At 41.1% G+C, this 16,070-nt stretch overlaps 1 protein-coding gene across 3 annotated transcripts in view; it reads left to right on the top strand.

The window, feature by feature from the left end:
• The window catches only part of ASB7 (ankyrin repeat and SOCS box containing 7), a 58,249-nt gene that overhangs the window by 10,851 nt on the left and 31,328 nt on the right, over nucleotides 1-16,070 (top strand). The gene's annotated exons all lie outside the window — the stretch shown is intronic.

Below are 16,070 nucleotides of genomic sequence, written 5' to 3' on the forward strand. Positions count from 1 at the left end.
TCTAGAATTGTACATAGTTTCTAGGTATCCTACAAGATTATCTGAGGTCTAATTTTATATGCAACTGGAAGCTACATTTGCCATTTTATGTTTTTGCTTTGAAAAACTGTCCATTCCCATAATTAATAGTAACTAATAATTGTGTTAAACTCACTTTTTTCCCCCTTAGATTTCCACTTAATTTGTTTTCCTAGATGTACACTTGTACAAGTGTACAAGATGAACAAATATATTTATTTGTATAAACTTGTATAATAATAACAAGTGTATTATTTTTGTAAATTATGATGTAAAGCAGCTTAGTTGGAACTCAGGATTCATTATGTACTACTCTAGGGCCTGAATTGCTTATTAACAATCATTTAGTTCCATTTCTATGGTGTACTTTGACTAGTTAGAAGTCGTCTAGCTGTCATTAGGATCTTGTGAATTAATGTGAAGATAGGAATATGAAGGCTGTGAGCGTGGACTAACTGCAGGGCACTGCTAAACTGAGAGTGGGAATCATCACATGTCTTAGTGGCCCTGAAATAAGAATTATGTCCCCAAAATAGTTGGCCGTTGACAGGACCCCACCTTTCGCTGGCCTGGGCCTCCTTTGTGGCTGTCCTCCGCCCCTCCCTGTGGCCCTTGCTCATGCCTCATTTCACCTTGAAACTTGGAAACCTCAGTGCGGAAGGCCGTGAAGGAGTACTGTATGAGGAATGCATGAAGAAAGATCTGGAAAAACTAAGAAGTGGGTGTAGAATCAGAATAGTTAACTTTCTGATACTGCTTAGTCAAATGAAGGAGCCAAACTCACATTTTTAAATTCTTCCTAGTTGTGTTACTTTCTGCATCTGCCAGCCTTGCTTTTAAAAAACTAATTAAAAAAGAAAGGTCAGTTACTCAGGTAGTATATGAACTTGTCTCCATAAAATAAATAATACACAATTTCAAATAAATTATAAATAAAGCCAAAGTCCCTTTTGGTCAGCTCCCAACCTGTGTCTGCCCACCCTTGCCCAGAAGTAACTCATGGCTCTAAGTTTGGTTTGGTCCTTATTTTTCTAGAACATTTCCTAACGTACTTCTAGAAAATACATCTTATTGTGTTGTGTGTGGTTTTAGAATATAAATAATGTACTGATTGTATTATAATTCTGCAACTGTTATTTTTTGCTCAGCTATATGTAACTTCAGAATTTTTTAAATGTTAGGTTGGCAGACTTTTTCTGTAAAAGGCCAGATAGTAAATATTTTGGGCTTTGCAAGCCCTCCTTTTTCTGTTGTTAGCTGCTCAACTCTGCCTTTGTGGCATGAAAGCTGTCATATACGGCGTGAAGGAATGAATGTAGCCGTGTGCTGCTTGAACTTTATTTATAAAAACCAGTGGTGTTCTAGATTTGGCCTCTGGGCCCAGTTTGCTGAGCTCTATATCTACCCCCAACACCCACTGTCTGTTTGTATACATATGTGTCAGTCAGTCAGTCAGTTCAGTTGCTCAGTCGTGTCCATCTATTTGCGACCCCATGAATCACAGCACGCCAGGTCTCCCTGTCCATCACCAACTCCCGGAGTTCACTCAAACTCATGTCCATCGAGTTGGTCATGCCATCCAGCCATCTGATTCTCTGTCGTCCCCTCCTCTTCCCGCCCACAATCCTTCCCAAAATCAGAGTCTTCCAGTGAGTCAACTCGTCCCATGAGGTGGCCAACGTATTGGAGTTTCAGCTTTAGCATCAGTCCTTCCAATGAACACCCAGGATTGATCTCCTTTAGAACGGACTGGTTGGATCTCCTTGCAGTCCAAGGGACTCTCAAGAGTCTTCTCCAACACCATAGTACAAAAGCATCAATTCTTCGGCGCTCAGCTTTCTTCACAGTCCAACTCTCACATCCATACATGACCACTGGAAAAACCATAGCCTTGACTAGACGGACCTTTGTTGGCAAAGTAATGTCTCTGCTTTTTAATATGCTATCTAGGTTGGTCATTCCTTCCAAGGAGTAAGCGTCTTTTAATTTCATGGCTGCAATCAGCGTCCGCAGTGATTGTGGAGCCCCCCAAAATAAAGTCTGACACTGTTTCCATTGTTTCTCCATCTATTTCCCATGAAGTGATGGGACCAGATGCCATGATCTTAGTTTTCTGAATGTTGAGCTTCAAGCCAACTTTTTCACTCTCCTCTTTCACTTTCATCAAGAGGCTTTTGAGTTCCTCTTCACTTTCTGCCATAAGGGTGGTGTCATCTGCATATCTGAGGTTATTGATATTTCTCCCGGCAATCTTGATTCCAGCCTGTGCTTCTTCCAGCCCAGCATTCCTCATGATGTACTCTGCATAGAAGTTAAATAAGCAGGGTGACAATATACAACCTTGATGTACTCCTTTTCCTATTTGGAACCAGTCTGTTGTTCCATGTCCAGTTCTAACTGTTGCTTCCTGAACTGCATACACGTTTCTCAAGAGGCAGGTCAGGTGGTCTGGTATTCCCATCTCTTTCAGAATTTTCCACAGTTTATTGTGATCCACACAGTCAAAGGCTTTGGCATAGTCAAGGAAGCAGAAATAGATGTTTTTCTGGAACTCTCTTGCTTTCTCCATGATCCAGCGGATGTTGGCAATTTGATCTCTGGTTCCTCTGCCTTTTCTAAAACCAGCTTGAACATCTGGAAGTTCACGGTTCACGTATTGCTGAAGCCTGGCTTGGAGAATTTTGAGCATGACTTTACTAGCATGTGAGATGAGTACCACTGTGCAGTAGTTTGAGCATTCTTTGCATTGCCTTTCTTTGAGATTGGGATGAAGACTGACCTTTTCCAGTCCTGTGGCCACTGCTGAGTTTTCCAAATTTGCTGGCATACTGAGTGCAGCACTTTCACAGCATCATCTTTCAGGATTTGAAATAGCTCAACTGGAATTCCATCACCTCCACTAGCTTTTTTCATAATGATGCTTTCTAAGGCCCACTTGACTTCACATTCCAAGGTGTCTGGCTCTAGGTGAGTGATCACTCCATCGTGATTATCTTGGTCTTGAAGATCTTTTTTGTACAGTTCTTCTGTGTATTCTTGCCACCTCTTCTTAATATTTTCTGCTTCTGTTAGGTCTATACCATTTCTGCCCTTTATCGAGCCCATCTTTGCATGAAATGTTCCCTTGGTATCTCTAATTTTCTTGGAGAGACCTCTAGTCTTTCCCATTCTGTTGTTTTCCTCTTTTTCTTTGCATTGATCACTGAGGAAGGCTTTCTTATCTCTCCTTGCTATTCTCTGGAACTCTGCATTCAGATGCTTATATCTTTTCTTTTCTCCTTTGCTTTTTGCTTCTCTTCTTTTCACAGCTATTTGTAAGGCTTCTCAGACAGCCATTTTGCTTTTTTGCATTTCTTTTCCATGGGGATGGTCTTGGTCCCTGTCTCCTGTACAATGACAGGAACCTCCGTCCATAGTTCATCAGGCACTCTTATCTATCAGATCTAGTCCCTTAAATCTATTTCTCACTTCCACTGTATAATCATAAGGGATTTGATTTCGGTCATACCTGAGTGGCTTATTGGTTTTCCCTACTTTCTTCAATTTAAGTCTGAATTTGACAATAAGGAGTTCATGATCTGAGCCATAGTCAGCTCCTGGTCTTGCTTTTGCTGAATGTATAGAGTGTCTCCATCGTTGGCTGCAAAGAATATAATCAATCTGATTTTGGTGTTGACCATCTGGTGATGTCCATGTGTAGAGTCTTCTCTTGTGTTGTTGGAAGAGGGTGTTTGCTATGACCAGTGCGTTCTCTTGGCAAAAAAAAAAAAAGCCTTTGCCCTGCTTCATTTCGTGCTCCAAAGCCAAATTTGCCTGTTACTCCATGTGTTTCTTGTCTTCCTACTTTTGCATTCCAGTCCCCTGTAGTGAAAAGGACATCTTTTTTGGGTGTTAGTTCTAAAAGGTCTTGTAGGTCTTCATAAAACTGTTCAACTTCAGCTTCTTCAGCGTTATTGGTTGGGGCATAGGCTTGGATTGCTGTGATATTGAATGGTTTGCCTTGGAAACGAACTGAGGTCATACTGTCCTTTTTGAGATTTCATCAAAGTACTGTATTTCAGACTCTTGTTGACCATGATGGCTACTCCCTTTCTTCTAAGGGATTCCTGCCCACAGTAGTAGATATGATGGTCATCTGAGTTAAATTCACCCATTCCAGTCCATTTTAGTTCGCTGATTCCTAGAATGTTGACATTCACTCTTGCCATCTCCTGTTTCAAGTGCTAGTAGTGTTTATTAGTATGGATATACTATCATTTGTTTAAGTCATCCTGTTTTATTTTTTGAGAGAGGCTGAAAGTTTCTCAGTAGGACATTTTATTTGTTGAAATGGTAACACATGCATCCGTGTACATGGTCAGCATCTAAAGGAAAGGTGTAACGGACAGACTATTGAGAGGGAAACGTCTGCCCTTCAGCGCTGATCTCTTCCTCTCCTGCCCAGAGGCTCTCTGATTGAATTCTTTTGTGTCCCTGAAGAGACAGTCTGCATCTATGTGTGCATATTTTTCCACGCGCCACCTTCTCACCTGCTTCCCTTTTGTTAATCTTTGGTTCTGCATCTTGGTTTTTTCATAAAACGATTTACTAAGTGATAGTTCCGTTGTTGCTGATTCCATTGTATGGATGTAATTTCTTTACACTTATTCCCTATTGTTGGACATTCTGATTTTTCATTTTTCTTCTTCTAGGAACGGTGTTACAGAGAATGTCCTTGACTAATCTTTGTACATGTGTGAGTTTATCTCTTGGATGATTCCTAGAAGTATAGTCAAAGGATCATTAGTTTTTTTTTGTTTAATGGATATTGACAGATTGTCCTCCAAAGAAGGTTGTTAGTGACTCTGTCCCTAGCAGGTGGGAGAGGCCCAGGCCCCTGCCTTTGCCAGGAGGGTATCGCTGAGTGGTTTGCTCTTCTGTGTGACGTGCTCGCTTCTTCCCCCGCCCCTGCAACAGTGGCACGAAGAGCAAAGCCGTGCAGGGCTGGACTGCTAAGAGTGCCTTTCTGCCTGCTTGCAGGAGTTGTTTCTGTACTCTCTGCTGGTAGTTACATGCTGCAACAGTCAGCTCCCAGTTGGTGCTTTTTCGCTGTCTTGTTGTGCTTGTTTTTATTGGGCAGAAGTTTGCATGTTGGGTAAACTGTGTCTTCTTTGGCTGATGGACTGGGCTTTCTGTGTCTTGTACCTCATTCCACAGGGTCATTATTGGCCTGTATTTTTTCCTAAAAAGTTTCATGATGTTTAGGACCTTAATCTATCCAGAATTGGTTTTGGTTTATCACATGGTTGCAGTTTCATACATAAAGGAAGCCTACTTCATCCCTTCTTTCTCATTGTTGTGCCCTGCCAACATGCATGGTTCCATTAATTCTGTTGTCAGTATGTCCCTGGGTGAGTGTAGTATTGCTGTAAATTGCTGTTCTCCAGTAAGCTTTAGTATCTGGTGGAGCAGACCTCCTCTTCTGCTCTTTAGGGGTATCTTGGCTGTCCTTTGTTGTTGTCATCTCAGTTGCTACATTGTATCTGACTCCGCCGCCCCATGGACTACAGCCTGCCAGGCTCCACTGTCCATGGGATTTCCCAGGCAGGAGTGGGTTTTCATTTCCTTCTTCAGGGGATCTTCCCGACCCAGGGATTGAACCTACATTTCCTGCATTGGCAAGCAGATTCTTTACCACTGAGCCACCTGGGAAGCCCTGGCTAATCTTATCACTTTGCATTTCCATATAACATTTTAAAACAACAAAATTATGTATTTTGCAGAAATCTCTCACTTATTCTTATATAGCACCGTTTACTTTCTCCATTTTCTTGCTTCCTTAGTAGAATAAGAACTTTATGGAATAGTTTTTAATAGCACATTATGTGACAATTTGGGAACATAAATAGGAGTGGAGCCCTCTTCCCGCTCTCCGCTCGCCTTGGCCCCGCGTGATGTTAGACACGCTGTGTATTTCGTCTTGGCCTGGCTTCTGATCTCCAGACCAGTGCTGCCTGTTCAGCGTCTCCACACTCATGGCTCATAGTACAGCATGAGCTGCTGCTTGACCATGTTCTTCTGTAGTAAATGGCACCAAAGCTATGCCAGAAACCTAGAAACTATCCTTCTAAATAGTTGTCAGATCATTTCACTTCTTTCATTGGAGGCACTGTCCTACCTCTGGGTAAGGAAACCTTGTTCCTCACCAGAACTCTTAAATGTCTCTTTCATCCCTGCTACCAGTCAGCGCCCTCCCAGCCAGTCTCCAAATGGAGTGACCTCCTAAAAATGACAGTTAAAGGATGTCTTCTTAAAATCCATCAGTGGCTTCCCCCCTCTCTCGGGACATTTCTGAGTCCCTGATGTGACCTCGTGGCCCTGCAGCGTCTGCTCATCTGCATTGTCTCCCAGTTTGTCTCTGAGCCGTGCCTGCCCCTGGCCCAGCGCCTCACTCACCTCTCCCCGCGTTTCTCAGGGAAGCCTTCCCTCACCATCCGGACTCGCTCAGATCTCTCTGATATGGTACTGCTAGGCTCTGTACCTTTGTATTGTAGCTCCTGTCACAAGCAATGAAATAATAATTTATTTTATTAATTAATATAATTATAAAATAATAAATTATTTTTGTAGTATTCTATTTAGTTCTCTTCTAGTTTGAGGCATCGTGAGGACAGAACCCATGTCTGTATTGTTCTCAGTGAGAGGGAGAGAAGAAACAAGCACCAGTTACCTGAGATAATTATTCCCCAGCTTTACAGAGACAAGGCTGATCCTTTTATTATTATTATTCTTATTATTAAAAGATTGAAATGGGCCAGTCTGCTGGTAGGATTAGAAAAGTGCCTGAATTCTTCATACCTGCTCTTTTCCTTAAACCAGTTTCTTTAAGAGCTTTTAAACTTCCAGTTAGGTTGGCCCCATCCTGTTAATAAGCTTATTTTGTGCTGGACATTAAGGTGAAATGATGTCAAAAATTCAAATATGGGGCAGGGAGAGATGCACAGAAGCAAAGATTCGCTTTCCTCTCTCCCCTCCCCCTCCCCCATCTCTGCGCAGGAATAGCGGAGGGGGAGGCGGCCAGTTGGCCGCTTGTTCAGGTATTTATTCAGCAGGTATTTATTGAGCACCTGATATATGCTGGGCTCTGGTCAGGCCCTGAGATGTGGACCTAATCATTATGTTCTGCTTCTGGCACTCCACAGTCTACTGAGGGGATGGATTTATAGCCAGCATTTGTTGAACATTTAGTATCAGCCTGATTCTGCACAACTGTTTATGAGGTTAAGTAAGTAAGGCATGTTTTTTCCACTGAGAAAACTGAGCCACAGAATGGTAAGTAATTTGCTCACAATCAATTCACCTAGTGAATTGATTCTGTGTGACCTATAAGAAGACAGTGCAGCCCCGAGAGACTGAGCTGAGCACTGTTTATAAACCACCAGCCACTGTTGGGGTGGAGGCGGCGGGAGGGGCAGGGAAGGCCTCCTGGAGAAAGTGTGGTTTGGTTGCGGTCTTAAAAGGTGAGGCCGTGTATGGTGCTGGAAGGGTGGAGTTGTGGAGTTATTCCAAACACAGAGGACACTGATGAAGGGTTGAAGGAAAAGGGGAGCATGTTTGGTTTTAGGAGCTGAGATTCAGCGTGATTGGAGTACATTCAGCCGTTTATTTGGGAACAGTGGTGAGCCATGTGGGAAAAGCAGATGTGTGCCGTGGAAAAGCTCACTGGTTGTAGCTTTGTGAACTTAGAGAAAGGGCCCAAGACTTCAGGCGTTGCTCCCTGATCAGGACTGCAGCCTCATCTCCCTGAACCCCGCATGTGTTTCCTGAGCACCTGCTTTGTGCCAGGCACTGTTTGGAGGGCTGGGACTACAGTAACAAAATAAAGTCTCTACTGTCATGACACTTACGTTTCAGTAACCCACAGTCTGCGATATCAGATCGTGAAGAGAAAAGAAGCAGAGAAAAGGGGTAAAGAGGTACAGGCTGCTGTTTTAAATTAGGTATTCATGGAAGGCCTCTAACGTGACACATTAGCTGAGGCCTGAAACAGATGAAGACCAAACCATGTAGGTATCCGGGAGAAAAGTGTTAAGTAAAACTTTAGGTTGGGAACATCTTAGCACTTTTAAGAAGAAGCCAGGAAGATGGTGGCTGGAGCAGAATGATGGGAGAGGGGACCAAACAGAGCTCAAGAGAGTCAGCCAACATGTTCTTTAGCCCCTAGACCTTTAACTTCGCTGTGAGCGAGAAGGGAGGGTGCCATTGACCACTTCTCAATTGGGGAGTGATGTGAACTTCCTGAAAGACTCACTCCGGCTGTTCTGAGAAAGACAGATTGTAGACGAGCAGGGAAAAACCAGAAAACCCGTCCAATGCTTTGAAATAGTTCAGGTGAGAGATATCCGTGGCTTGGGCTACATGATAGCAATGGGTGTATTGAGAAGTGGTCAGATTCTGGATATATTTTGAAAAGGGAGACAACACGATGTGGTGATTGACTGTGAGGTGGGAGGGAAAGAAACCAAGAATAACTATGGTTTGGGGGCTGAGGGTTAGGAAGAAAAGAGTTGTCATTTACTGAATGAGCAGGAGAAAGTTAGCCAGAGCAACTGGGGAGTGGGGGAAGACATAGATGTTTAAGCCTTTCACCCTACCAGAAATTTTTAATCTCAAGTACATTAAAAGATTGGATCTGGCAGGTAAATCTGTACACCTGTACAGTGAAACTACCAGTGAGTGAGCACACCGATCTATCAAAACTCAGAGCTCAGAAGTTTCCATCTGTGTGCTGTGGTGACAGCGATGTATTCCAAAAGGGGAAAAAGTAATATGAGGCTGTCTTTAGTTTAATCTAAACCTGTGCTGTCTATAGCATGTGTAGCAGCAGGCATACCTTAGAGATACTGAGGCTTCAATTCCAGACCGTCACAGTGAAACCAATGTTGCAGTAGGGGCAGTCACACGAATTTTTTGGTTTCCCAGTGCATATGAAAGTTATGTTTATACTATATTGTGTGGTCTGGGAACTGTCGAAAGAAACAGTGTACATACTTGAGTTAAAACATGCTTTATTGCTAAAAAATTGCTAGCCATCATCTGAGCCTTCAGTGAGTTATAATCCTTTTACCGGTGGAGGATCTTGCCTCATGTTGATGGCTACTGACTCATCAAGGTGGAGGCTGCTGAAGGCTGGAGTGGCTGTGGCAATTTCTTAAAATATGACAGAAATGAAATTTGACCATCACTTAACTCTTCCTTTCACAAATGACTTCCCTATAGCCTGCAGAAATGTTTGATAGCATTTTATTCATGGCAGAACTGCTTTCAAAATTGGAATTAATTCTGTCAAATCCTATTGCTCTTTTTATCAACTAAGTTTGTGTAATATTCTGAATTCTTGTGATTTCAACAACCTCCACAGCATCTTCACTTGAGATTCCATCTTAAGAAATCACTTTCATTACTTGTCCATGAGAAGCAACTCCTCATCTGTTAAAATTTCATCATGAGATTGCAGCAGTTCAGTCACTCACGTCTTTAGGCTCCACTTCTAATTCTAGTTTTCTCGCTAAGTAATCTGCAGTTCCTTCCTGCACTGGTCTTGACCCTCTCAGCGTCAGCTATGAGAGTTGGAATCAACTTCTTCCAAACTCTTGATATTTTGTCCCCTTCCTATGAGTCATGAATGTTCCAAATGGCATCTCGAATGATGAATTCTTTCTAAAAATTTTTCAATTTACTTTTCCCACATCCATCAGAGAAATCACTATCTATGGCATCTGTAGCCTTAGGAAATGCATTTCTTCAGTAATAAAATTTCATAGTCGAAATTACGCCTTAACCCGTGAACTGCAGAATGGATATTATATTAGGCATGAAAACAGCATTAATCTTACTTATGTCTCTATCATAGCTCTTGGATGACTAGGTGCATTGTCAGTGAGCAGTAATATTTTGAAAGGAATCTATTTCTGAGCAGTAGTTCTTGACTTTGAGCTTTATACCTTCAGTAAACTGTATTATACACAGATGTACTGTCATCCAGGCTTTGTTGTTCCATTTATAGAGCATAGACAGGGTAGTTTGATACAATTCCTAAGTGCCCTCGGATTTTGGAATGGTAAATGAGCACTGGTTTCAACTTAAAGTCACCAACTGCTTTAATAAGAGTCAGCCTGTCCTTTGACACTTTGAAGCCAGACTTTGACTTCTCTGTCAAAGTCCTAGGTAGCCTCTTATTCCAATAACATTGAATCACTCCTTGTTTAGTGGGTAAATTTTAAAATGGAGGCATTTTCTGAGCCTAAATATAGAGAGAAAAATAATTAGACTATGATTACAGTTATATATATATTTTAAATATATAAAAGAAAAGCTGAAAGCAGTCTCCTGTCACTGTGGACAGTAGTTATTGAGGAATGCTGTTTTTGCTTTGCTGCTTTTCTAAATTTTCAGTTTTTCATTAGCAAAAAAGTAATGTTTCTTGGGGAAATCCTGTTTGGGAACATTACACCACCTGACTTTCCAGTTCTTTGTTCTGTGGTGAATTATTAGTCAGCTTTTAAGGATTTGTTTAGATTTTTTTCCTCCATCATTGTTGCTTTTTTTTCCTATAATGACACTTATGGCACATTGCATAGCTGTTTTTAAACCTCGAAGCAGTGTCTGTTCCTGTGCCACTTAGCTTTGTATTTGGTACTTTTAAAACTTTAGAGAAGAGTAATCACATAAATAGCAAATTAAGGTGCAGTGCTTATACATATATTTTGTAAAATTCTGAGTTTCCCACTTTTAGGATTTTATAATGTCCAAAAGTATTTGAACTTTTAGACACAGATGGGAAGCATATAATAACCTCTGTAAATATTCTGCTAATGTTTTTGACCAAATTAGTGTATATATTTTAATCCTTAGAGCAGCCAGTTTAAAAAAAAAAGATAATGCAAAGAAGTATAGCTAGAACATCAATGGAGAAATTAAAGTGGAATGCTAAAAATTGTTCTGATAATATTTTTAAAAAGTTATAAAGGAAAGAAGAGAGACTAGGAGACAAATGGAGAACAAATAATAAAATGGTAAATTAAATCAATTATATCAATAATTACATTAAACATTAATGGACGAAACACTTTGATGAAAATCTAGAAATTATCAGAAAGGTAAGTAGACAAAACTCAGTTATATGCTGCTTACAAAGATATACTTTAAATATAAAGGTACAGGTAGGTTGAAAGTAGGTAGATGATGGATGGGATATGTCATGGAAATATAGCATGCAAATAGCAAGCATGTGAAAGCCTGAGAGGCTGCATTATGGCATATGAAATAGATTCCAAGACATAGACTACTATCAGAACTAAACAGAGACATTTCATGGTGACAAACGGGGCACTTCACTAGGAGGAATAACATTCATAAAATGTGCCCGAAAAGGGAACTTCAAAATAACGTGAGGCAAAAAATTGACAATGAAAGGGAGAAATAGACAGTTTCACAATCTTGAATATTCTAACATTTCTCAGCAATTGATAGAACAACTAGATTTAAAATATCAATATCTAGAGAAAATCTTAAAAACATTATCAAACACATTGACATATTATTTTTGAAAATAGCATCCAACACCTTCAGAATATACATTGTTTTTGTGTGCATGGACATTAGGATAGACCATATGCTGGCAATAAAGTAAGTGTCAGTAAAGTTTAAAAGGCTGAAATCTTAAGGGTATTCCCTAACTGCAATGGAATTCTATTAGAAGTCAACAACAACAACATATCTAGGACAGCTTCAGACGTTTGGAAGTCAAATTTTGAGCTGAATGATAGTGAAAGCACAGCATACCAGAATTCGTGGGATATACTAGAGCAGTGCTTAGAGAGGAATTTATAGCTTTCAATGTTTGAACAGGAAAGACAAGCCATCTTAAATAAGTTATTTTTTAACTTAAACTTGAAAAAGAAGAAATTGAGTCCAAAGTGGCTGTTTCCATTTACTCTCTCTGCTTTCCAACAAGCTCTGTATCACAGTATATAATGAGAGCTGGAATCCTGTTTGATGGTAGAAGGGACTGACCTGATTTTGGAGCCCATGGAAATGCCCCGTGCCTAGACTGCTGTTGAAAATAACCCTGGTCTTGATCTAGGTGGTAAACAAACTGCAAGCTTGTTTGACTTGCAACACAGCTACTTGACTGAGGCTCTAATACCAGTTGGAGCAAGCAACAGAGCAGACTCACATTTAACAGGAGACCTGACAAATGAGATAGCCGTGTGGGCTTTGATAAGCTGCTATGTATTCCTGGGAATTTGGAAGGCTGATGCATGCTTAAGAAAGACCAGAGAGGACCATGGTTATCGACTCATCTCGCGTTGAACTTGAAGCCAGAAAATGAAAGCTGTGACACATTTGTAAGTTGTCTGATTATTAAATGTGTGTATCAACCTACACACAGACCTCCTTGGCAAAGGATGGAAGCCTTACTGGTTCAAATTGCTTTAAGCACGATCTCTAACCAGTTACTGGTCAAATATAAGTTATTCCTAGGAGCAGCCACTAGAAGCCCTGCTTTGATAATAACAACTGAGCAGAGACGCTGTATACTCTTAAGGAAGACAAACTATGTAGAATCAGTTTAGGCAATTCACTAAAACCAATAAAGACAGCAGCCAACCTAGAAGAGGTAAGGGTCAAAACCCAAGGATGCTGTGATACAGTCTAAGATGTTCAATTTTCAGTAAATCAAGAGACTTGCTAAGAAACTGGAATGTATTGCTCATACAGAGGAAGTGAAACTAGCTAATACAAAGTGTCTCTGAAGAGGCAGATGCTACATTTAACAAAATTTCAGGATAACTGTTATAAAGGTGTTCAAAGAACTAAGGAAACCATGTTCAAAGAGTGAAATGATATGTGACAGTGACTCATCAAATAGAGATGATCAATAAAGAAATTAAAGCCCCAATATTGTGGCCACCTGATGTGCAGAGCTGACTCATTAGAAAAGACCCTGATGCTGGGAAAGATTGAAGGCAGGAAGAGAAGGGGACAACAGATGAGGAGATGGTTGGATGGCATCACCGACTCAATGGACATGAGATTGAGCAAACTCCAGAAGATGGTGAAGGATAGGCAGGCCTGGTGTGCTGCAGTCCATGGGATTGTAAAGAGTCAGACAAGACTGAGCAACTGAACAATAACAATATATATATGGGAGTGTGTGTGTACATATATATATATATATAATATATATATTATATAAATATATATATAAATTCTAGAATTGAAAGTACAATAACAAATGAATTTATTAGAGTGATTAACAGAGATTTGAGCTGGCTCAAGAAGGAATTGGTGACTTTGAAAATTGATCAGTAAACATTATCCAGTCTGAGGAACATACATAAAAAAGAATTTTGAAAAATAACAACAATAAGGTATTTAAGATAGCTTATGGTCAAAATAACTTATGTTTGACCAGTAGCTGGTCAGAGGTTGTGCTTAAGCAATTTGAGGCAGTAAAACTTTTACTTTGCCAACGAGATCTGTGTATTAGGTTTAGACACATTCAGTAATCAGATAATTTACAGGTATGCTCCAGCTTTCATTTTCTGGCCTCTTGTTTAACCAGAGATGAGTTGATAACTGGGGTCTTCTCTGGTCTTTCTTAAGCATGCATCAGCCTTCCAAATTTCCAGGAATATGTGGCAGCTTATCGAAGCCCATATAGCTGTCTCATTTGCCAGGTCTCCTGTTATATGTGAGGTGGTTCTCTCGCTTGCTGTAAGCAGTGTCAGAGCCTCACTCAGGGGCCCCACAGACCTGTGGAACATTATTAAGCATACCAACACATGCAGAGAAAGAAGTCCTTTTAGCTGAAAGAAAAGTACCATGTGTAATCCAAGTTCACAGGACAAAGAAAAATCACTGGTAAAGGTAACTGTATGCATAAAAACAGTACATTCGTTCTTACTGCTATTATTACCTCCCAGTTTTAAGGTGTGGGCCAGACTGTTCTCATCTGTAGACTTAACTGGGGAAAAATTTGCTTCCAAGCTCACTCAGGTTGTCATCAGATTAATTCCCTTGGGTGTATAGGACTGAGGGCCTTAGCTGAAGGTTGCCAGTAGTTCTTAGAGGTAACCTGCAGATTCTTGTCCTGCGGGCTTTCCCAGCAAGACTCCTTAGTTCATGAAGGCAGCATGAAGAGTTGCTGCAGTGAATCTGCTAGCAAGATGCAGCCTCGTGTATCATAACATACACAGTAGTGGCATTCGGTCACCTTTGCCTGGTGGTTTGGGTTAGCAGGAAGTCCAGGTCCTGCTCATATGCATGGGGAGAGATTTACACAAAGGCATGAGCAGGGATTATGGGAGGGGCCCCCTTAGGAGCATGCTGCCATAGACAATGTAAATACGTTTCCCCCTTTTCATCTCTTAAAGACAACATAAGTAATTTTAAAATGGTTGTTGGTGGCTCAGAGGTTAAAGCGTCTGCCTGCAGTGCAGGAGACCTGGATTTGATCCCTGGGTCGGGAAGATCCCCTGGAGAAGGAAATGGCAACCCACTCCAGTATTCTTGCCTGGAGAATCTCTTGGATGGAGGAGCCTGGTGGGCTACAGTTCACGGGGTTGCAAAGTGTCGGACACGACTGAGCGAGCGCCTTCAGTTCAGTTCAGTTGCTCGGTCGTGTCCGACTCTTTGTGACCCCATGAATCACAGCACGCCAGGCCTCCCTGTCCATCACCAACTCCCGGAGTTCACTCAAACTCATGTCCATTGAGTTGGTGATGCCGTCCAGCCATCTCATTCTCTGTTGTCCCCTTCTCCTCCTGCCCCCAATCACTCCCAGCATCAGAGTCTTTTCCAGTGAGTCAACTCTTCCCATGAGGCGGTCAAAGTATTGGAGTTTCAGTTCAACATCGGTCCTTCCGATGAATATTCAGGACTCATTTCCTTTAGGATGGACTGGTTGGATCTCCTTGCAGTCCAAGGAGCTCTCAAGAGTCTTCTCCAACACCGCAGTTCAAAAGCATCAATTCTTCGGTGCTCAGCTTTCTTCACAGTCCAACTCTCACATCCACACATGACCACTGAAAAAACCATAGCCTTGACTAGACGGACCTTTGTTGGCAAAGTAATGTCTCTGCTTTTTAATATACTATCTAGGTTGGTCATAACTTTCTTTCCAAGGAGTAAAGCGTCTTTCAATTTCATGGCTGCAGTCAGCATCCACAGTGATTTTGGAGCCCCAAAAAATAAAGTCTGACAGTTTCCACTGTTTCCCCATCTATTTCCCATAAAATGATGGGACCAGATGCCATGATCTTAGTTTTCTGAATGTTGAACTTGAAGCCAACATTTTCACTCTCCTCTTTCACTTTCATCAAGAAACTCTTTAGTTCCTCTTCACTTTCTGCCACCTGCCTATCTGAAGTTCTTGATATTTCTCCCGGCAATCTTGATTCCAGCTTGTGCTTCTTCCAGCCCAGCGTTCCTCATGATGTACTCTGCAGGGTGACAGGGTGACAATATACAGCCTTGATGTATTCCTTTTCCTATTTGGAACCAGTCTGTTGTTCCATGTCCAGTTCTAACTGTTGTTTCCTGACCTGCATACAGGTTTCTCAAGAGGCAGGTCAGGTGGTCTGGTATTCCCATCTCTTTCAGAATATTCCACAGTTTATTGTGATCCACACAGTCAAAGGCTTTGGCATAAAGTCAGTAAAGCAGAAATAGATGTTTTTCTGGATCTCTCTTGCTTTTTCCATGATTGCCTTAACTTAATGTCTATATCAGTAATAGTGCAAAGGAGAGGAGAGGAAAGGGGGCTGTCAGGGCAGTTTCTCTGTATTGCTAGAACAACCTTCAAAGTAAGAATAGGAATGAAATAATAAACAGAAGAGAAGAAATCAGTGGAATTGAAAATAGACAAATCATGGAGAAAATTGATGAAACCAAGAAAAAGCTGATTCTTTGAAAAGATCCATAAAATTGATAAACTTCAAGGTAGACTGATGAAGAAAACAAAAAGGCGCATAACCAATAACAAGTATCAGGTTTTCACTACAGAT

The sequence above is a fragment of the Moschus berezovskii genome, chromosome 21 (assembly GCF_049115385.1).
Source record: "Moschus berezovskii isolate FMDL1 chromosome 21, NW_MosBer_1.0, whole genome shotgun sequence".
Classification (NCBI taxonomy): Eukaryota; Metazoa; Chordata; class Mammalia; order Artiodactyla; family Moschidae; genus Moschus; species Moschus berezovskii.